We start from the raw sequence: 23694 nt of genomic DNA, 5'->3' as shown, positions 1-23694 counted from the left end.
ATTTGGGGGCTGGCACGGGTTCGGGCAGTGTTTCGTTCTGCTGTGCATGGGGTCGCCATGAGTCGGAAACGACTTGAGGGCACTTAACAACAACAACAGCAGCAGATTAAAAAAGGTTATAGGATTGGTTCTGGGGCTTGACCACCTGGCTATGTGTTGGTCAAGGTATGACTAATGACCATGTGGCTCTGAGTCCTAGCCACAGGGAGGCAACAAGACCATACCAGACCCCTGACCTTTAACTTAGATAAAGTGTGACTATTTTCCATAAATCATTAAGGGCACATCCAGGCAAGTTCCCTAGGTCTTCCTGTGAACACAATCTACTTTCAACCACACTCTTCCTGAGGGCAAACTACCTCTCCCTAGGTTTGTCCCAGAATTACTTATGCATAGCCACATTCCTGGTTTAATGATCAGAACTAATTCAAATGGCTTCTGAATTTATGTCAAGATCCAAAATGGAGTTAGGGCTCCTGCGGAAGACTGTAATGCAAACCAAGTGCTTTAGAATTTAAGCTCTAATACAAATAAAAAAACCCTGACTTTGAATCTAGTACAGCCATGTTGTGGCACCCAAAGTCCATGTGTGTACACTATTTAACATGAACCAGTTTCTCCATCTGCAAAATTAAGAACACTGAATTCAGAGGTTTATATGAGGATTATGTGCCTGGCACAGACAAGGTATCCCGCAAGTATTATTTCCCTTTCCTTCGCATCAGGTAGAGTATTAATTGCCAAAAGTGTGTATCTCCCCAGTGAAGACTAAAATAAAAGGTTGAGAAGTGTAATTTTTGGAGAGTTTACATTCAAACATTCAGGGAGCTTTTAGAAGCAGTCCATTAAACTACAAATCCTCAATGCCTATAAAAGGACCATAAAGTTTCTGTGTATGAAGTCCTTGCGGGTTGGGGGAGGGCAAAGAGCCAAACATTTTTTATCATCTGGATTTTCCAGTGTTAACGTACCCTTCCCCCACCTTTCCTCTATGCCCATGTGGTTACTTCTCTTCTTCCTGGAAAGCTCACTTAAGGGTTTACAGCGACTCTTCAGTTATAAGGTTAAAAGGCATCATAATTACAAAACTGAATACCATAAAATTCATTTTAAAAAACCTATGGGTTGTGGGGCCCTGAGACCTACTGTAGATATATAGGAATGAAAAATAATTAGCATGAGTACACGTAGTAACCGTTTTTACCCTTTCAGAATCTGGTATTCTCTGCGAATCTCGACTTCATCCGCCATTAGCCTCTCATATATATTATTTACGTCCCACACAATCTCGTGTTTGCATATGGTGGTGGACCTATTGTTGTTTGCCGTGGAGTCGGCCCCAACTCATAGCGACCCCTCCTTGGGTTTCCGAGGCAGTATCACTACCGAAGTAGGATTGCCCAACCTTCCTTCCGAGGAGTTTGAACCGCCAGCCTTCTGGTTAGCAGTCAAGTGCTTTAGCCACTATGCTACCAGAGCTCCTGGTGGACCTATTAGGGTGCTCAATTTGTCGTGCGCAAACACAGCTGGAGTTCTGGCCAGAATACTGCGTACGATTGTGTACAGCGAGCACATGATCTCCAATTCCATCCCAACCCAAGCCCGGTACCCGGTCAGTGCTGTGCGCCGCGCCTTTTCCCAGCTCTGAGCTGGGGTAGACGGTGCGGCGCTCGCGCGCTTCCGCGCGCTTCCCTTTTGCCCTACCCACGGCCCGGCATCCCAGGCTCCCGAGCGGCCCAGAAGGGGGAGGGGCGTGAGGAGGGGCTCCTCCGGGAGCGGAGGGGAATTCCCCCTTCCACCGAATGTTCCGGATTGTTCACCGTCTTCACGTCAGCAACAGGGGGTAATCCCCCGTCTCCAGCTGCTCCTGACGTCACCGTGCGGAGCCACCGCCCCCCGCGTGCCCCTGCCTCCCCGGGCACCTCGAAGCCCCGCCTCCTGATATAGCCACGCCCTCATCCCCTCCCGCTAGGCGGCCGACGTAGAGGGCGGAGCTTCTTTGACCCGGGCGTCAGCGGTTTCTTGGACCAGAAGGTTCTCTAGTGGAGTCGCTCCTCCTGCTGCCCCGCCCAATCGGTTCGTTCATACCGCTTCTTTCACGCTCTTTCTCCCTCCTCCTCCTCTTCGCCCCGCCTTTCTCCCCTTCTTCTCTACCCCTTTAGTTCTTTCCCCGCCTCGCCACCCTCCACGATCTCGCGAGACTTGGCCCAGAACATTGCGGAACGGGTCGGCGCCATTTTGGGACTGGGACTGGTTGTGGGGGAGGGAAAAGCGGCAAAAGGGGATTATTCAAAGTACCGAAAACCTCCTCCCGGGATCGAGTGCAGCGGCACCCCCAGACCAGGGGCACCTCTGGTGGGGCAGAAGGTAACAGTGTTCTCTGTACTCCGCGTCGGAGTCGGGGAGGGGGGGTGCCCGTCTCCGCGATCGGGTTTGAGGGGTCGGGAGCGGCGTTGGCGGCGTGAGGTGTGAGACGGCCCGTGGTCGGGGGGGAGGGGGACTGGGCAGCAAGGAGGAAGAGGGAGGGGAGGCGCGGGAAGGGCCGTCTTGGTATTGATTTGATCCCGGTAGGGCGAAGGTGCTTGGCTGTGGGGAGGGGTAGGTGGCTTAGCCCTGGTGGCTGAGTGGGGGGGCGGTGTTTGGGGGAGGCAGAGAATGGGTCCGACGTCCCCTGTTCTCGGTCTTCCTTCCGCCGGCCTCTGGCTCACGCCCGCCTCTTTTTGCACCACTACCCTTCTTGGACGGCTGAGGGAGCTGAGGCTGAGTTGTGGCCTTCGGCTGTTTCTTCAGCGGCGCGCCCGCTCTCCCCGCCTCTCCCAAATCCCTGGCACTTGAGGTGTACTGGGCGAGAGCTATCTCGTTTCTCTCAGACCTGTGGGGAGAGGATCTGTCCTTTTTTTTTTTTTGGAGAGAATTACTCTTTCAGTGGTTTACTAGAATGGCTCGCTACCTTCCATCCCCTCAATGTTGGGAAAAACCTGTTTTCTTAATTCAAGGAAATGGGAATGTACACCTTTATTCCACTACTACCCTCAGAAGCGGGAAGTCTTACTCTCTGGCAAATTCAAGAAACGTTCTTGCCCCACTTATCATCCTCCTTCCCTACCCTCAGTGGGGAAAGTATGCCTCTTTTACATTCTGATTTGGAGGGAATATCTTGCTTTTTATACCTCTAGTTCTCTAAAATACATTTATTAGTGCTTCGTGGCAGCACACCCATCTGTGCGTTTTTCTTTGTATAGAAATTAGAAGACCTTTTTATAAGATTGTGCGAATTTCATAGTTTTAATATTTACTCAGAAAGTGTAAGAAGATTATTAGCTCCTTATCATGTCCTCAGGTTTTATATCCGCACCCTTTTTCCCTGTTCAAAGCAGTACTTGACTTCCGTACAACACCATCACCCATCTTTTCTCTTCCCTCTTCTCTGAAGCTCTTTCCATACAGTAGACTTTTATTGGGTATTTGCTTGGGCGAAGTCCTTTTCCAGGGCCCGGTAGAATTAGAAGTGAATTTCTCTCTATAGGTTGACTGTCTAGGGTAGGGGTTGATTTTTAGCTCAAAATCGAAACTCATTGTGTAATTGAAGTGTTTTTTTTGTTTGTTTTTGTTTGTAACTTTTACAGGTGATTGAATTACTCAGATATGAAGATCATCTTCTAGCTTTTTTGTGTGTAAAAGGCCCGGATATTTGAAGTGGCCATTTTGGAATTACAATGGTTTTGGATATTTTTGCTCCAGAAGTTTATTAAAATTGGCAAGAATCATCTTTGAAGTGAATTGATAATAGTGAAAAATTCAACAAGCTACTTAAAAAGGAGAACAGGCATTTCTTCAGTATTTTGGTTCAAACGGATTATATAACTGGTTAAAGTATTTCAGCTGGTGGAATTTTTGCTTCTTACCCCCTGCCCCCTGTTGGTGTTCTTCAGCCAAAACTGTAAGATATGTTTGATTTGCTTACTGAGTAGTTTCAGCAGTTTCAAGTTACTGTTTAAATATTGCTGAAGTTTCATAGTAGTTTACTTTTATCTTTATTGAAAGTTTTAGGAATTTTTGATCCCGGTCCTTTTCATGTCACAATGGGACAGCTTTTCTAAATGAAGACCTTGAAAGAATACAGAGTTTTTTTCATTTTATCTTTTATTTACGTGGAAATTTAAGATGTTGCAGTTTCCCAGCAGCATGGTAGTATTGAGATAGCTATGTGTCTCCTTATATATGCTCATGTTTAGGAATGTTCTTCAGATGTGAAATTTTCTTTTTGTTTTTGATTTTTGGCTCATAAATTGGATATTTCATGTGGAGTGGATAAGTACAAGAGTAACAAGTACATGGAATAATAAAGAAGACGGTTCTCAGAAGACTTTATAATCTTAAATCCAAGGAACTTGGCTAATTCTGGAGATAGCCATATGAAAACTTTACAGAAGTATGGGTAGCTGACTTGAAGTAACTCTATGTCAAATAGTCATAGGTTAAGTATCTTCAAAGAACTTGGAAATTATTTCAGAGGATACAAAATAAAAAAAACAAACTGGAAAACATAAAGATTACAGGGGAAAAATCAACACCTTCCTGTGCAGTCCTGTTGGAATTTGTAAGTACTATTTGGTGAACAAGTTAAATGTTCATTTGTAAACTGTAATGAGTGAAGTTTATCCTGTTATTCTTGGAAGCCTTTTAGTTTCTTACAATAATGTTGCTTGGCTTCAGTTTTGTGGACAGTCTAAAACAACGATTATTAAACATTATCTGAGTACATTAAAATGCAGATAAAAAAGATTTAGAAATATTTCGTGTTCAAACAGTCCTAAATTTTTTGGGGGGTGGTGTGTGTGTGTTTGTGTGTGTGTGTGCGCGCGCGCGCGCGTGTGCACGGCCTTAAAGGCAAACTGACTTAATTTATGTGATCAGTATGTACCTTATGCTTTCTGGATTGATAGAGAAAAAACATTCTGAAAGAGAGGATCATTATAGTTTAGTGTTCCAGTTTTGAGTTATGTCATCGTTTCAAACAAGCTGTTAATATAGGTCTTAGTTTTTAATCTGGTATTTCATAAAGTAGTTTGTTTTAAGTCATAACCTTTCCTAACATTGTAATCTATTACAGAAATTAAGCTTTGAATCAATCTGTTGAAGTGTTTTGTATTTCAGATTATACGTTAAGATTTTAGTTCCAAAATGAAATAACAAAAAGAGTGAAAAACGTTACCAGTAACAGAAATCAAAAGGAACTGAGCAAGCAGCATTAAGAACTTTTAAAATAAGTGCTAGGAAAGTTATGCTGGCTTAAGTTTATAAACAAAGGTTTTAAAAAAGTTGTGAATGTTAATTGCTATAATAGAAATTCTTTTGACAAATGGAAACATTATCGTCTAATGATACTTGTTTTTCATAATTGTTTTTAGTTAATTGTTATAGTCAGATTTTCAGTGACCCAGGCATTCAGTCATTGTTTTGTTTTTTAAATCTCTAGAAATTATCTTTTGGCACATTAAAAAAAATAAAATTTATCTTTTAAATAATAATATTAAAGAGATTAATGTAACTAAAAATAATTTGGGTTTATTTTATTTACATTTCTGAGATAAAAGGTGGTAATTTTTTAATGCATTACCAAGATTGTCCAATAATTTGTCAGTTGCTCTCATTTCGAAACAGAACTTGTTTTGCTAAACTGTTGAATCCTGTTAGCTGACTTACAGCAAAAGAGGTAGTAGAGTCCAAAAGAATGTAGGTGTCCATTTATTCATGTATAGAATTTTCCTGAACTAAAACTTGGATCAGAGAGTTCAGTGGTTCTGCAGTATTAACTAGGTTGCCTGTGTTTTCTTCGTAAGTTGTGTGTTGTACTTACAGTGGAGTTTCCGCCTTGATTTGTGTGAAAATGTGATGAGAGCACCCTGTTCCCCCTTCACTTGGAAGAGCCTATTTTATGCATTCCTCAATTTAATGGCTTCTCAAATTCCCTATCTACGGATATGCATCTTAAAGTGTTTCTGAGAAGTTGAACTGAAAAGGAATGACCTTTATTCTTAGAGAAGGACCACGTTACCTTTATTACTGATTTTCTTTAGATTGCTCTTATTGATATTCCAATATCCCATGCTGGAGTATCAGGATAAAGATGCTCCAACTGGACCTCAGACAGCACATAACAACAACAACAGAGACCAGGAATTTTAACAATTAACTTTAATACTTGAATAGTCCAACATTCGTGATTTTTGTTTACAGCTGTTGTTTACGGACAGATTCTCTTAACTGAATGTTTTGATAAATACTTGATTTTCTGGGGATTGAAATAAATATATAGTACCACTAGTTCAGAATTTGAGCAATTGGCTGTCCTACTTATTTTCCTGACATAAGTCTTTTTCTTCCTATTTTTTTCTTCTGCTTTTTTTCTCCTTTGCCTAAATTGTAGGTCTAAAAATAATACTCATAATGGCTAAAGTTTGTAGATGATGATTGTATTATGTGTTTTGCTATATTTACATGGTATATCTTTAATTCTTTTTATTTTTTTAAATTTCATTTTTTTATTGTGATTGGGTGAAAGTTTAGAGAGCAAATTCACTATATCTTTTTTAATTCTTAAATAGTTTTCTAAGGAAAGTACTGCTACAGTTAACAGTGGTATAGGTGAGTAGATTAAGATTTAGGGAGGTTGAGCCTGGAGATACTTGGTTAGGATGCAATTGGAATCTTCACTGAATCTTCAGTCATTTTGACTCCAGAGCATGTACTCTTTTTTTTTTTTAAATATTGTTGTGATTTGGATGAAAGTTTACTGAGCAAATTCCCATGCAGCAGTTCACATACACTGTCTCATGACATTGACTGTAATCTCCCACAATGCAACAGCTCTCTTACTTCCTTCCCATAGCCACCTCTTCCCTGTGTCTTTTCCTTCCATGCATTCTTGCCCCCCAGCTGTCTCCCTGTGCATACAGAGCCCTTCTGTTCTCCCATAATTGATTTCTTCAGGGAGTGTATCTACCTAATGTAAATGTTCAGCTCATATGCTTATCTTTCATTTGGCTGGAAGCCACAGGAGTGGGTTCAATTCCAGACCTGAAGGGCAGCTGGGGCCATCAGAACACATAATTGTATAACCACTATGACATACTTACATTGTCTTCTTGTGGACTTGACCTTACTAAACTCATTATGTTTGAGTATTATCCCTGGTATTTTTGTTTTTCTTTCTAGATACTGTTTTTCTACTAACTATTAAGGGAACTTGAGATAAAATATAGAAATTACTTTTAGTTTTGCTATTTGTTAGTAGCTATTTTGTTATTAACTTTGGTTCGCTATAAATTAAAATATGGCTTCAGATTGTGTTTAGATCTTATTCACCCATAGTTGCTTTGCACCGGTATGGTGCTAAGTGCATATTTTGTTTTACTTTTCCTGTTTTTTTAAATGAGAATGCTACTTGGAGTTTTATGCTTAAAGCTGCTGACACTTTTTTAATTGAGAATGGGAGGAACAATAAGGAGAGTGAGCAGAACGAAGAAGAAAAAATGGGAGGACTATAGGACGAGAGTAAGAATAGGAATCTGTAATCTGAAAAGTAAAATAAGCAAGCGAAGATACATCCTAAACCCAGACCAGATTATCTAATTGTCTTTGAGCCAACCATCTTTTGTTTCACTTTTGATAAGATTGTTTAGCTGTTTTAGATCCAGGTAGGTAGTGATGCAGAAAAAGGGAAATGGCTGGAAGTTAGAAAGGAGACTTCTGGTTTACGATATGGAATAAATGGAAAAGGGCTTGTTAAGCTGTGTTTATTTCTCTAACCTCTTCTGGTATTAGTTTCTTCATTAACTGATTGAAATTCTGCATGTGAATGCTTTTTGTCAATTCTGAAGTGTGATATAGATGGAAGGAAGGTTGGGCAACCTACTTCAATGGTGATACCACCTCGGAAACACAAGGAGGGGTTGCTATGAATTGGATATGACTCAACGGCAGTGAGGTTTGTTTTGTTTGTTTAATATTTTAAGATTCTGCTTAATGCATTTTATATGCCAGGCATTTTATCATATTCTTGCAAACTATTTCTTCCATCTCTTTCTTCTGTTAATGGCATTGCCTGTATTCTATTCATGTTAACCTGATGTGTCTTTGGCTTGTCTCTGACATTTTGATGACACAGTTCTACCTCCCCATTTCCAAATTCATTTACTATTGTAGCTTGGTCTTTGACTACAGCAATAAGCTATTAACTCATCTCCTTGCTTATAGTCCCTTACTACCCTCCACATAGTCCTGTAACCAGAAATATAGCCCTTAATTGTTACTTTAGCAGCCCTTAGGGTAGTGTGTTTAGTGTATTTGTTGGGGAAACAGGTTGGGAGACATTTTCCCTCCTCTCCTTTTAAAAGTTTTATATGACAGTTCTTTTTGGCTGTATGGATGAGTGTAAGTAACAGTAGTTTCTGTGAATTTGAAATTGATAACTTTATGGCATTTATATGTATTTTTCTGAGGTGTTAGGTCTATTATTTTCAGTAGGCTCCTCTGTAGAAACAGTATTTAAGAATTACTGTCAAACCTTTTGTAGTTGTATGTTTTTTTTTTTTTTTTAAATTCTGTTTGCTTTTTTCCTTATTCTCACCTACTCCATCCATCACAATAGCTAAAGGCTTCTACTTTAGGTTTTGCCCTTCAAATAATTGTTAACTCTGCTTATTTTTAGTCAAGATACCCTGCTCATTTTCCTGTTCTCTTGTCCTCTTTTTGTCTACTGGTTGGTGCACTGGTCTTGATCCTTCATTTTCTGTTCTTTAATTCAGTTTTCAGATTGTTGGTGCTGTCCAAGGGCCTTCGAGTCAAAGCAATCCTATGTGTAACAGTGAAACACTGTCTGATCATTTGCTATCCTAACAGTCATTGCTATGCCTTGCCCATTGCTACAGCCACTGTATCGGTCCACGTAGCTGAGGGTCTTCCTATTTTTTGTTGACCCTCTGCCAAGCATGATACCTTTCTCCAGGGACTGGTCCCTCCTGACACCATGACCAAAGTATAAGAGGTGAAGTCTGGTCATTCTCGCGTCTAAGGAGCATTTTGGCGGTGCTTCTTCCAACAGAGATTGTTCTTCTGGCAGTCCCTGGTATATTCAGTATTCTTTGCCAACACCATAATTCGAATGCATCAATTTTTCTGTGATCTTTATTTCATTGCCAAGCTTTCACATGCATGTGGGGCTATTGAAAATACCATGGCTTGGGTCATGCGCACCTTAGTCTTCAAAGTGACATCTTTTTCTTTTTTTTTTTAAATTGTGATTTGGGTAAGATTTACAGAGCAAATTCACCTTCCATACAGCAGTTCACATATACTTTGTCTCATGCCATTGACCAGTTTACCACAATGCAACAGCTTCCCTCCCACTTCCTCCCCATAGTTACCTCTTCCCAGTGACCATCCCTCCATATTCTCCTGCGCCCTGAGCTGTCTCCCTATGCATAAGCAGCCCTTCCTTCACCCATGATTATTCTCTCCAGGGTGTGTGTCTACTTGAGGTAAATGTTTAACTCACATGCCTGTACTTTGTTTGGCTGGAAACCACAGGTGTGGGTTCAATTCCAGACCTAAAAGGCAGCTAGGGGCCATAGTCTCAGTGGTTCCACCAGTCTCTATTGGACCAGCAAACCTGGTCCCCACTTTTTTTTTTTTTTTTGCCTCCAAATGATTTTGAGTTTTGTTCCACATTGTTCTCCCTCTTTATGCAGGATCTCCTACATCCCTTCCAAGTGGATGACAGTGGTAGCCGGGCACCATCTAGTTCTTCTGGTCCCATAGTTGTATAGGTTGCAGATCGGATGGTGTACTAGTCACTAGGACTGATTGTTTCCATTAATTTGGTTTTCTTGTTTCATCTTTGCTCTTGACGAGGAGAGACCCATCATTGCATCTAGATGGCAGCTTGCTAAACTTTTAAGATCCCAGTTGCTACTTGCCAAAGTAGGAGGTGGAACAATGTTTTGTGTGTGTTACGCCAGTTGAGCTTGATGTCCCCTGCGACTGTGGTCCCAAGCCCGCAGGTTCAACTACTCAGTCCCTCTGGGTAGCTGGCTGGTGACCAAGCAGTGACCACAACCTTGCCCCTTGTCAGCTCTACTATACACCTGGGAATTCTGATCATTCACATAAACTTATAGGACCATTGTCTGCCAACCCTATATATGTTCTTGGATACACTCCCCATTTCATAGACATACCTAATCGTTTAGCCTGTCTACCTATCTATCCATCCATATACTCATGTTTGCCTTCACTGACAACTCAGTACTGTATATGCAAAAGGGTTCATATTTGTTGTATGTACTTCCCATGTACCTCTCTATGTCTTTCTCATCAGTACTGCCATATTGGTCACTCACATTTGGTACATTGCCCTTCTCTTCACCCAAATCAATATTTATCTCTATCTATCTAACAGCGTTCCCTCCCCTTCCCTCCCACCCCTGGTAACCAACAAAGAAAATTTCCTTCAATAGATAAATCTTTCCTTAACTTTTACAATAACGGACTAATACAATATTTGTCCTTTTGTGATTGACTTATTTCTCTCAGCGTAATGTCCTCCAAGTTCATCCACGTTATGCGGTGTTTTGCAGATTCTACATTATTCTTTAGCGTTGCATAGTATTCCATTGTGTGTATGTACCATAGTTTGGTTATCCATTCCTCAGTTGATGGACATCTAGGTTGTTTCCATCTTTCGGCTATTGTAAATAGTGCTGCGATGAACATCGGACTTGACTGATTTTTGAAAACCATATTTAGGTTTTTTTTTTTTTTTTTTACAAAAAAAAAAAGTTTTTTTTTTTTTTTTTTTTTAACCCTGGTTGAATAGATTATTTCCTTTGCAACTCAAAACTTTGTTGTTGTTGTTGTTGTTGTTAGTGCCGTTAAGTCGGACCTGACTCATAGCGACCCCTCCTTGGGTTTTCGAGGCAGTATCACTATGGAAGTAGATTGCCCAACCTTCCTTCCCAGGAGTGACCGGTGGGTTTGAACTGCCGGCCTTCTGGTTAACAGTCAAATGCCTTAGGCACTACGCTACCAGAGTGCCTCAGAACTTGGCAAAAAAAAAAAATTTTTTTTTAAATTCTTAGTTTTCAGGCATTATTGTCTATATGTACACTAGTAACAATAAATTAGTTTGCTTTTCACTGAGTGTAAGTAGATATTTTAATGAGTGAATTTTTTTTTTTTTTTTTTAAATTTAAACAGCAAATATTTGCTGTCTCTTACTGTTTCTGTGGGTCAGGAATTTAGGAGCAGGTTAGCTGAGTGGTTCTGGCTCCCTCAGGTCTTTCATAAAGTCCTAGTCAAAATGGTGGTCAGGGCTGTAGTCATCTAAGGATTTGACTGGAGCATCTGTTTCCAACATGGCACACGTTTAGTGCCCAGTTCAGAGATGTTGCATTCATGATGCTGTTGGCTGGAGGACTCAGTTCCTTACCATATGAACCTCTCCATAGAGCTACTTGAGTGTCTGATACGGCAGCTGCATTTTTCCAGAGCAAGTGATCTGACAGTAAGGTAGAAGCAGTTCATTTTATGAACTAGTCTGAGAGGTCACTTGGGTTACATTCTGTTAGTTACAAGCAAGTCACTAAGTCTAGGTGACAGTTGATGGGGGATAATTAGAACCCACCTTTTGTCACAGAGTTTGCAGTCGTGTAGAAATCACAGCAGCTGAAGTGACCCTCTACCATTAGTAGTTGTCCTCATAATTTGCTAGATTCTTCATACCTCAGATATGAGATTGGACTCATAAGTATGTTGGTGGTAGTTGCTGTCAAGTCGATATTCTAAATTTATATGAATTTAGAAGATTTAAACCTTTCACCGTTACAGCCAATTCTTAAGAGATTTGGAGGTGAGTTTTTTTTTTTGTTTGTTTGTTTCTTTATACTTAACCCTCCCTATCAGTGTAATGAGTAAATTATTATAACTAATATTATGCAGTACTTAATATGTACCATCCAGTGTTCTAAGTCTTTTAAGTGTATTTATTAATTCTCATAGACACTCTGTGGTAAGGTCCTGTTGTTATCCTCATCAGATGAGAAAATGACAGGGATTTTAAGTAGTTTTCAAAGGTCACACAAGTCAGTAAGTGATATTTCTAAACCTGTATCCTACAGTCTTACTCATTATAACCCATAGTTGTAATTTTTAAGGTCATGATGTGAGAAATTTGGAAGGTATTTATTTATTTTTCTTAGCCATTTATAGTTCTTAAGTTTTGTCAATGAATGATAAATGAATGAATGACTTCATTATAATCTATTCTTAATACGCTCTATTCTCATTCAGGAATATTTTCCTTTTGGATCACTTCATAACTAATATTTATTTATAGGTAGGCCATGGGTTACAAATGACATCTGTTCTTGGTGTCGAATCTGTAGGTAAATCAAAACAAATGCATATGGTTCTTATTAGCCTTACTTTTTAGTGCAAGAAAGGAGCCCTGGTGGCACAGTGATTAAACATTTGACTGCTAACTGAAAGGTCTCCAGTTTGAACCCACCAGCCACTGCTCTGTAGAAAGATGTGTTTTGCTTCTGTAAAGATTACAGCTTTGGAAACAGTATGTGGCAGTTCTACATGGGGTTGCTATAAGTCTGAATTGACTCAACTGCAAGGTGTGAGGGAGTGGTTAGTGAAATAAAAAACACGCTCAAAGCCTTTTCAGTGAATTAAAAGCTGCACCTGCAGCAAGTAAAGGTGATTCTGATAAAGAACTTGTGACTCAAAGTGAGGGCAAATTTGCATAATGTTAAAGGGCAAGTAGGAGTTGTTTGTAAATGGGACATAGGTAATCTGGGGACTTCCTGCTTTATTTCAGCTTACAAACTAGTTTTCTCAGTTTCTAGGTGAAATAAGTGCTTTTTCCATTTACTGGTTTAAGAATCTGTGGCAAGAGCCAGAATTTGAATTGTTGATCTGTATTCTGTTATAATTTCTTAAATGTTCTGTATTATATCTTTTTCTAGAGCATTGCTTTCCAAAAGAACTTTGTGAAATGATGGAAGTATTCCATGTGTGTGCTGCTCAGGAGGGTAGTCATTAGTCATACTCATTAGTGAGCATTTGATATATGGTTAATGTGAATGAAGACCTGTGTTTTAACTTTAGTTAACTTAAAATTAAATAGCAATATGTAGTCATTTCAGATAGCAGCTCTAGAGTAATGGTATAGAATCCAGTGGGATCTATGCCCTCAGATTCATAACACCTTTTATGACAGTACTTTATTCCCTTTACTATCCTTAAATATCTTTCTATGCACCTAAGATCAGCATAATGCACATGGATATCCAGTTGTCCAAGTACCATTTACTGACTTTGATTCTCATTGAATCACTGTGATAACCTCTGTTGAAAATTAGTAGACTCTATGTTGTGCCCCCACTTGTCGTCTGTCAGTTGGTTGTATTGTGATGGTTTGTGTGTTGCTGTGATGCTGGAAGGTATGCTGCCGGTGTTTCAAATACCAGCAGGGTCACCCATGGTAGACAGGTTTTAGCAGAGCTTACAGACTCAGACTAGGAAGAAGGACATGGCCAGGTCCACTTCCTGAAATACAGAACATAGTTTGAAATATGGAAGATAGTTACCTGGCCACCTCCATGGAAGAGATCCATATTTTATGCACATTCCAAAGAAAAGTGATCCAACAGAATGCAGAAGTTACAGAAAAATAAAATTACTGTCACAATGCAAGTAAAATTTTGCTACCAGAAATTCAAACTGGATTCAGGAGAGGGGATGGCATGAGGAATATCATTATTCGTGTCAGATGGATTTTGGCTGAAACAAAGAATACCAGAAAGCTGTTTACGTGGGTTTTATTGACTATGTGAAGGCGTTCCACTGTGTGGATCATAACAAATTGTGAAGAATGGGAATTCCAGCACACTTAATTGTGCATTTGAGGAACCTGTACATAGACTAAGAGGTAATGGTTTGAACAGAACAAGGGGATATTACATAATTCAAGAAAGGTGTGTGCCAGGGTTGTATCCTTTCACCATATTTATCAATCTGTATGTTGAGCAAATAATCCAAGAAGCTGCACTATATGAAGAAGAACATGGCATCAGGATTGGAGGAAGGCTAAATAACAGCCTGAGATATGCAGATGATAAAACCTTGCTTGCTGGAAGTAAAGACGACTTGAAGCACTTACTGAAGGAGATCACAGACTTCAATTTTCAGTGTGAATTACACTGAACGTAAACAAAAATTCTCACAACTTGACCAGTAAGCAGCATAATGATAAATGGAGAAAAGATTGAAGTTGTCAAAGATTACATTTTACTTAGATCCACAATCCATGTCCATGGAAGCAGCAATCAAGAAATCAAGTGACATTTGCATCTGGCAGGTCTTTAAAGGACCTCTTTAAAACATTAAAGAACAAAGATACCAATTTGATGACTACAGTGTGCTTGGATGAAATCATGGTATTTTCAACAACCTCCAATACTTGTGAGAGCTGGACAATGAATAAAAAAAGACCACAGAAGAATTGATGCATTTGAATTATGTTGAAGAATATTGAATGTACCATGGATTGCTAGAAGAATAAACAAATCTCTCTTTGTGGAAGTGCAGCCAGAATGCTGCTTAGAAACGAGAATGGTCAGACTTCATTTCTTGTATTTTGGTCATGTTGTCAGAAGGGACCGGTCCTTAGAGAAAGATACCACGTGTGGTGGTTATATTTGTGTGTCAACTTGAGTAGGCCTGGTTGAGTGGCTGTGGGCAGCTAGTGGTAGTTATTCCCAATGATGAGACTGGCAATCAGCTCCATGGTGTGATCTACCACAGACAGCTGAGTAGCTGCCTTTGGGATGTGGTCTGCTTCCTGTATATAAAGAGAAGCCTTGGGAATGGTCTCTAGCTTATGGCATACTTGGACCCTGCATGTAGTGGTGTCATTGTTCAGCAGCCTGCCGTGTTCTGCTGACCTTGAGACTTACAACGGACTTAAATTAATGGCCTGCCGTGTGATTTGGTAATAACGGGACTGTGCCTTTTTACTTGTGAACCTTGGGCTTGGCAGCCTCAGCAGCCAGCGGCTATCTGAGTGAAGAAAAGCCTCTAGCTTCAGTGGGTGGGGAGCTGGAGGCAGAGCTGAAGTCCAAGGCTCAGGGGCTTTCACCCAGCCCCTAGAGCCTGGCACTTTGATCGTGGACTTAAACCCTCCAAACTGTTAGAGAATAAACTCCTGTTTGTTAAGGCCATTCCATTTGTGGTATATTCTTGTCAGAGTGGCACTAGGTAACAAGAACAACATGCTTGTTGAAGTAGAGGGTCAGCGAAAATGGCAAGAACCGTCAGTGGGATGGGTTGCCACAGTGGTTGTGATGGTGGTCTCAAGCATTGCAACGATTATGAGGATGGCTGTTGTACATGGGTTGGCTGTGAGTTGGAACTAACAATGGCAAACAATAACAACTGTGTGCACCTCTTCATTTATTTGTGTTTGTGTGCGTTCATATATACATGTAAAGATACATACACACCCACACGTACAGATAAAGTCACTGCCATCAAGTTGATTCTGACTCATAGCAACCCCGATGGGGTTCCTAAGGCAGTAAATCTTTATGGAAGTAGATTACCCACCCAGTCTTGCTTCCATGGAGTGGAACCAACCTTCTGGTTAGCAGTCAGGACCTTAGGCATTGTGCTGCCATATGTGCTTCTCAATGTCCTTTTGTGCAGCATCCCACTGTTTATATGTCTGTGGTCCCATAAGGCTTTTTGTTTTGTTTTTCCTCACTTTAAAGAAAAGGGAAAGCAGCTTTCCTTTTATTTCCTCCTTTTTAAAACTCACTGGCATCGAGTCGATTCTGACTCATAGCCACTTCTCCTTGGGTTTCTGAGGTGGTATCTCTATGGAAGTAGATTGCCCAGTCTTCCTTCCGAGGAGTGGCTGGCTGGTGGGTTTGAACTGCTGGCCTTCTGGTTAGCAGTCACATGCCTGGGACACTACACCATTAGAGTTCCCTTTTTGAAAAGGAGCTCTGGTGGTACAGTAGGTAAAGCTTTTGGCTGCTAATCAAAAAGTTGGCGATTCGAACTCACCAACCTCTCCGTGAGAAAAAGATGAGGCTGCTGCTTACAGCTTTGGAAACCCAATGGGGACAGTTTTACTCTGTCCTAAAGTGTTGGTATAAGTTGGAATAAGTAAAAGTGGGTTAATGGTTTTAAAGACCACAAATGTAAATCCTTAAGCACTGAACCATGAATTCCGGGATTTAGGTTGCATAGGTAGAAGACATGGTTCTGGGTGTGGGCTCTTGGACTTTGTGTGGTAGGCAGAAGAGTGGGCAAGACTGGGCATAGTCTAGTCCTTCCTTGCTCACTTCCTCTGATTCTGTTGCCTTCACTGCTCTGGCCTTTGCCAGCAACTTCAGCAGCAGCAGTGAGAATTGCTAGAAGTGGGCTTCCAAAAAGTTTTAATAAGATGTTTTGCACAATATCCAATCACGTAGCATCCTGTTTTATGTAAGTTATTGTGGACCTTAAGCAACGTATACCTCTGTGTGTGTGTATGTATGTACATCCTTATGTCAATTCCATGGAACATTTTTTCATGAATACAAATGATAACGTTTGACTTTTTATTTCTGCTTTATTTTAAAACACGATTAACCTCTGTTTCCTAAAATCTTTTATCGGCGTAAAAGGGAAAATTATTCGGTGTGTAAAGTAAGACCAGTAATGTCAGTGCATTATTGAATTCATGAGCACAGTGTTAAATTGTCTTGAATGGCTGAAATATTAGATACTATAATTAATACTTGCACATATTTGGAAAATAAATGATAGCATTTCTGTATTGTAAAGGAGAACATTATCTCAGTAGTGGATTCGGGATTCTTATCTTTGGAGTGCTGTTCATGTTCTAAAGAAAATGTTCATTGTTTCACCAAATGCTTGAATGCTATGTGCCTGTATTAACATGCATGCTGGGCGTTTAGTAGCGAGTAAGGTGAATATTTTAGGAGCTCTGGTAGCATAGTGCCTAAGGCATTTGACTGCTAACCAGAAGGCCTGGTGATTCAAAACCACCAGCTACTCCTCGGAAGGAAGATGGGGCAATCTACTTTCGTAGTGATAGTGCCTTGGAAACCCAAGGAGGGGTTGCTATGAGTCAGGTCCGACTCGATGGCCAATAGATGGCCAATAACAATAACAACAACAAGGCAAATATTAGCATATTGCTTTCATGTAGCTAATCTCTTCTGAAGTTCTGTGAATACAGGGTAAGAGAGATCTGGAATTTGAATGCCAGCTTCATCCCATTAAATAAGTAATAGCTAGTTAATGTTGGCCAGGTCAGCCTTTTTAAGACTTATTTTCTGCTCTATAGAACAGTGATTTTCATCTAGCTCTCAGAAGGGACCAGTCCCTGGAGAAGGACATCATACTTGGTAAAGTAGAAGGTTAGTGAAAAAAGAGAAGACCCTCGATGAGATAGATGGATTGACACAGTGGCTGTGACAGTGGGCATGGCAGCAGTTATGAGGAGGCTGCAGGATCAGACAGTATTGTTCTGTTGTTCATAGGGTTTCTGTGAGTCAGAACTACTCCATGACACATAACCAACAGCAACAACATAAAATACTGAATGTTTTCTTGTTCACAGAGTTCTCATTAGAGTCAAGACAAATAGTGAATGCTAGATCTTTGACACCGTAAAATGATCCAAACATTATTAGTGTTGTTATGGTTTAGTCACAAAGATGGTAGTGATTGAAAACTATATGATCAACCAGAGGGAGATTATGAATTAGGGAACAAAGATGAATGTAAGTTGAAAGGACAGAACTGAGCAGAAACTAAGTCCAGTTTATGTAGATTGCATTTTATGACACACTTAAAATTGTTAAACGTATGTACTAGAGTCTTCTGTGATATATTTGTATACTCTGAAATGTGGTAACATGGCTTTAAATGGCATCTTTATGTAAATGACCTCACATTTAAATCTCTAGTCCACATCTCCTTTCCAAATTCTTGTCTTGTTTAAATGCCTCTCTGACTCCTCCAGTTATCAAATTTAATACATACAAAATGGAAGTCTTGATTCTTTCCCATCCCTATACTTCCATTCTTTTCCTATCTCTATCATATTTGTACTTGTTCAAGCTAAAATATCTGGACATTATGTTTGATTCCTTCCTTTTATCCCATTCCCTGGCAAATTTATTTGCTCTTCTTCCAAAATCTCCCCCATGGTCATTTCTATCCCATTGCCACCAGACTCAGGACCTCTGGTGGTAGAGTGGTGAAAGCATTCAGCTGCTAACCAAAAGGTTGGCAGTTTGAACCCACTAGCTTTTTTGTAGGAGAAAGATGAGGAAGCCTTCTTCCATAAAGACTTACAGCCATGGAAACCCTATGGTATAATTTTGCTCTATCCTTAAGGGTTACTATGAGTAATCATAATTGACTCAAGGGCACTGGGTCACAAGATTAGGAGTTCCTAAGTGGAACGTGGTTAAGTGCTCAACTAGTAACCAAAACGTTGGTTTAAGCCAACTCAGGTGCCTTTGAAGAAAGGCCTGGCAGTCTCTTAAATGGTCACAGCCTTGAAAACACTATAGAGCACAATATATAGAGTAGCCATGAGTCTGAATCCACTTGATAACTGGTGTAGTTTTGGTTTTTACCACTAGACTTGTGCAGGCCACCATCTTCTCATCTAAACTACTGCTAACCTTTTTTTTTTTTTTTCTTTTAAACTTGTGGTTTGGGTGAAAGTTTGTAGAACAAATTGGTTTTCCATTCAACAGTTCATACACGTTTTGTGACATTGATTGCAGTCCCCACAATGTAACAGCATTTCCCACTTCCTCTTGGGTTTACTGGTTCCATTTGTTGTTCTTTCCTATCCCTTCCTGCCTTCTGAGCTTTATCACTGTGCAAACACCCTTACACCCTTTTGATAATGTGTAGTTAATTGTTCAAAGGAATGTTTTCCTCTTTGGTGTTACTCTTCATCGTATAGGCCTGCCTATTGTTTGGATGACAGTTGAAAGTGGAACCTTGAGGATTTATTCAGTTCCGTGCTTGAAGGATGTGTAAGAACCACAGTCTTGGGTTCTACCAGTCTCTAATCAGACCAGTAAGCCTGATCTTTATTGTTTTGAATTTTTTTCACTGCTTACTTTTTTCATGTTCCATTCTTGCTCTTGTATAGTGTAGTATCCACAGAACAGCTAGAGTGATCCTTTTAAAAATGATAATCTGATAATCAGATCATATAATTTTTCTGCTTAAAACCATGTAATAGCTTCCTACTGGACTTAAAAATAACATACAAGGATCTATCTGCATTGCTTGCCCCTTCCTTTTCTCTGCAGCCTTACTTGTTGTCTTCCTGTCCAGTTGGCCTTTAGCCTTTTTTTCTCTCCCATGATCACACCAGGCATTTTTCTTCCTGTTTTAGGGCTTTTATGTTTGTTCCCTCTTTGTGAAATTCTGGAATACTTTTCCTCTGCTCTTTCCTTGTTAGCTGAGTTTTAGTTCAAATGTTACCATCTCTGAAAGACTTTGTAACCTTTCTATGTAAAATGGTTATTCCCTTCCTATACCCTTTGATTTCCCTCATTACTCAGTTACCCTATTTATTTCATTCAAAGCAGAGTCTGTAATTATCTTACTCTCTTGTCACCCATTTTTGTCATATAAACTGTTTGAGGGCAGGGACCTTGTCTCATTTGTTTATTGTTGCACTTTCAGTGCAGTTACTTGCAGAGAGAGTAAAAGAATAATTAGTGTCTTAGATATCTAATTTAGCTTTACTCTTTTCTCTCCCTGCTCCCCACTGGTTACATGCACTTGGTATTTTTTATTATGAGCTGCTGTTTAACTGCTGGAGGACTAGGTAAATTTTGTTACAGGGTTATTCATAGCTGAATTCATTTGTTAGATCATGTAGGAGATGCATTTTCTTCCTAAGGAGCTCTGGTGCAGCAGCGGTTAAGGCATTTGGCTGCTAACCTAAAGGTCAGTGGTTTGAACCCAACAGCTGCTCTGCAGGAGAAAGATAAGGCAGTCAGCTTACATAAAGATTTACAGCCTTGGAAACCCTATGAGTAAGAATTGACTTGATGGCAGTGTTTTTTTTTTTTTTTTTTTAAATCTGCCTAGATTTATATAATTTTGTTATACAAACTTTTAATCTCTGCAAGATTCAAGACCAGCTTTGGATTTGCTGTTAGCTTTCTGATGGGGTTGTCTGATAAAGATGGCTTTGCTGTGACTTTAAAAATTTCCCCAAATTTTGAACCCATCAAGGGATGGAAACCTAGTTAAATTGGCCTCACATATTTAAAAATGTGTAAAACACATTTATCTTCAGGCTTTAAGGAGTAGTTTATTGTATTAGGTTGGTGAATAGAATTTTTAGGCTCCTTATTTTCAGAAATAAGGACATTCATTATAAATTTATTTATATGAACTACTGCTGTCTTTGAGGAGGAAACTGATGCAGATTTATGCCCACATACTTTCGTTATTACTGATTTTTGGTTTTTGCTTCACTGAAGTTAATATGTCTACCCTCTAGTTAGTGTTTTACCCTTCTTTCCCCTCCCACCCTTGGTAACTATGAAAGAATTTTTCTTTTTGTGTGAAACCCTTTTCTTGACTTTTTGTAATAGTGGTCTCCTGATTTTTTAAAAAATTTTTATTGTGATTTGGGTGAAAGTTTACCAAGCAAATTTATCTTCCATACAGTATTTTACACACACTGTCTCATGACATTGACTGCAATTTCCCACAATGCAACAGCTCTTTTCCCACTTCTTCCCCATAGTTACTGTTCCTTGTGTCCTTCCCTCCCATCCATTCCTGCTCCCCGAGCTGTCTCCTTGTGCATATACAGCCCTTCAATTCTCCCATGATGGGTCTTTCCAAGGAGTATATCTACCTAATATAAATGATCAGCTCATATGCCTGTCTTTTGTTTGCCTGGAAACCACAGGAGTGGGTTCAATTCCAGACTTGAAGGGCAGATAGAGGCCATAGGCTCTGGTTCTACCAGGCTCTATCAGACCAGCAAACCTGGTCCCTTTTATTTTTCCTCTCATAATTTTGAGTTTTCCAAATTGTTCTCCCACTCTATCCAGCATCTCCTACATAGATCCCCTCAGAGCGGTTTACAGTGATAGCCAGGCACCATTTAGTTCTTCTGATCTCGTAATCATATAGGCTGAGGATAGCATGGTATACCAGTTTCTTGGACTAATTGTTGCCCTGAGTCTTTGGTTTTCTTCATTCTTCTTTGCTCTGGATGAGGAGAGACCCATCGTTGCATCTAGATGGCCGCTTGCAAGCTTTTAAGATCCCAGTCACTACTCGCCAGAGTAGGATGTGGAACAGTGTTTTTGTGTGGTCTGTTATGCCAATTGAACTTGATGTCCCCTTGTGGCCGTGGTCCCGAGCCCACAGATCCAGCTACTCACTCCCTCTGGGTAGCTGGCTGTGGCCAAGAAGTGACTACAACCTTGTCTTTTGTCAGCTCTACTATATACCTGGAAATTCTTACAGAACATACAAATACACTTGGAGAAACATTGTCTGCCAACCCTATGCGTGGTCCTGGACACACTCCCCCTTGCATAGACATACCTAATCGTTCAGCCTGTCCACCCATCTATCCACCCTTATATCAGTGTTTGCCATCACTGACAACGCAGTACTTGTATGTGCAAAAGGGTTCATCTTTGTTGTCTGTACCTTCCATACATCTCTCTATGTCTTCCTTTTCCTCAATGCCACCGTGTTGATCACATTTGGTACGTTGCTCTTCCCTCACCCAAATCAGTACTGGTCTGTACCTGTCTAGTAGTGTTCCCTCCCACCCCTGGTAAGCACCAAAGAAAATTTCCTTCATATAACCTTTCCTTGACTTTTTACAATAATAGACAAATACAGTATTTGTCCTCCTGTGATTGACTTACTTCACTCAGCATAAACAAAACCAAATTCACTGCCATCGAGTTGGATCTGACTCATAGCGACCCCTCCTTGGGTTTCTGAGGCAGTGTCACTATGGAAGTATATTGCCCAATCTTCCTTCTGAGGAGCAGCTAGTGGGTTTGAACCGTCAGCTTTCTGGTTAGCTGTCAGATGCCTTAGGCACTACGCCACCAGAGCTCCTTCACTCAGCATAATGTTCTCCAAGTTCAGCCACATTATGTGGTGTTTTGTAGATTCTTTGTTATTCTTTTGTATTCCATTGTGTCCATGTGCCATAGTTTGGTTATCCATTCTTCTGTTGATGGGCACCTAGGTGGTTTCCATCTTTTTGCTATTATAAACAGTGTTGCGATGAACATGGGTGTGCATATATCTGTTCTTTTCCTGGGTCTCACTTCTTTAGGATATATACCTAGTAATGGAATGGTGGGGTCAAATGGTATTTCTAAATCCAACTTTTTAAGGAATCGCCATACTGCTTTCCACAGTGGTTGTATCATTTGACAGTCCCACCAACAGTGTAGGTCTTATGAGATTTTTGTCCTTTTGTGGTTGACTGATTTCACTCAGCATAATGCCCTCTAGGTTCATCCATGTTACCTGAGATTTTTAATATTCATTGTTCTTTAACAATTTGTAGTATTTCATTGTGTCTACGTACCATAGTTTGTTTAACATTCATCGATTGATGGTAATTTATATTGCTTCCATCTTTTTGCTGTTGTGCATAGTGCTGCAGTGAACGTGAATATGCATGTATCTGTTGGTGTCAGTGCTCTTACTGCTTTAGGATATAATACCTTGTGATGGATCATATGGTATTTCTATTTCTAGCTTTATAAGGAAGAGCCGTACCATTTTCCACAGTAGTTGTACCTTGTTACTATCCCACCATCAGTGTATGAAGATTCCAGTCTCTCCACATCCTTGCCAGCATTTGTAGTTGTTTTTTTGAACTTTGCTGTTAGTGCTGGGGTGAGACGGTATCTCATTGTTGTTTTGACTTGCATCTCTAATGGGTAACGATCACGAGTATTTCTTCCTCTATTTATTTGTTAGCTACCTGAATGTCTTTGGTGAAGTGTCTGTTCATATCCTCTGCCCATTTTTCAGATTATTTGTGTTTTTTTTGTTAAGGTGTTGAAGTTTCCTATAAATTTTAGAGCTTAGCCCCTTGTCTGATAGGTTGTTGCCAAATATTTTTTTCTAGTCTTTTTTGCTCTCTTGGCGAAATCTTTTGATGTGCGTAAATGTCTAATTCTTAGGAGGTTCCAGTTATCTATTTTTGTCTTCTAGTGTTTGTGCATTTTCAGTTATTTTTGATAGTTTGTTTAGCCATGTATTAGGGCCCCTTTAAGTTTGTCCCTGTTTTTTCTTTAATGGTCTTTATAGTTTTAGGTTTTATATATAGGTCTTTGATCCAACTTGAGTTACTTATTTTTGGTATTACAAATTTTTTTCAATGTTACATTGTAATGTGCTAACTGATCCTTTGTAGGTGGGTTTACCTGGTAAAGCTGTAAAAAGGTGCTACATTTGAGACTTATAGTATCGGGAGCTCTGGTGGCTTAGTGCCTAAGGCATTTGACTGCTAACCAGAAGGCTGGCGGTTCAAACCCACCAGCCACTCCTTGGAAGGAAGACTGG

This window comes from Orycteropus afer, unplaced genomic scaffold (genome assembly GCF_000298275.1).
Source record: "Orycteropus afer afer isolate SDZICR_OR568_19922 unplaced genomic scaffold, OryAfe1.0 scaffold00122, whole genome shotgun sequence".
NCBI lineage: Eukaryota > Metazoa > Chordata > Mammalia > Tubulidentata > Orycteropodidae > Orycteropus > Orycteropus afer.
This window is presented reverse-complemented; position numbering follows the sequence as displayed.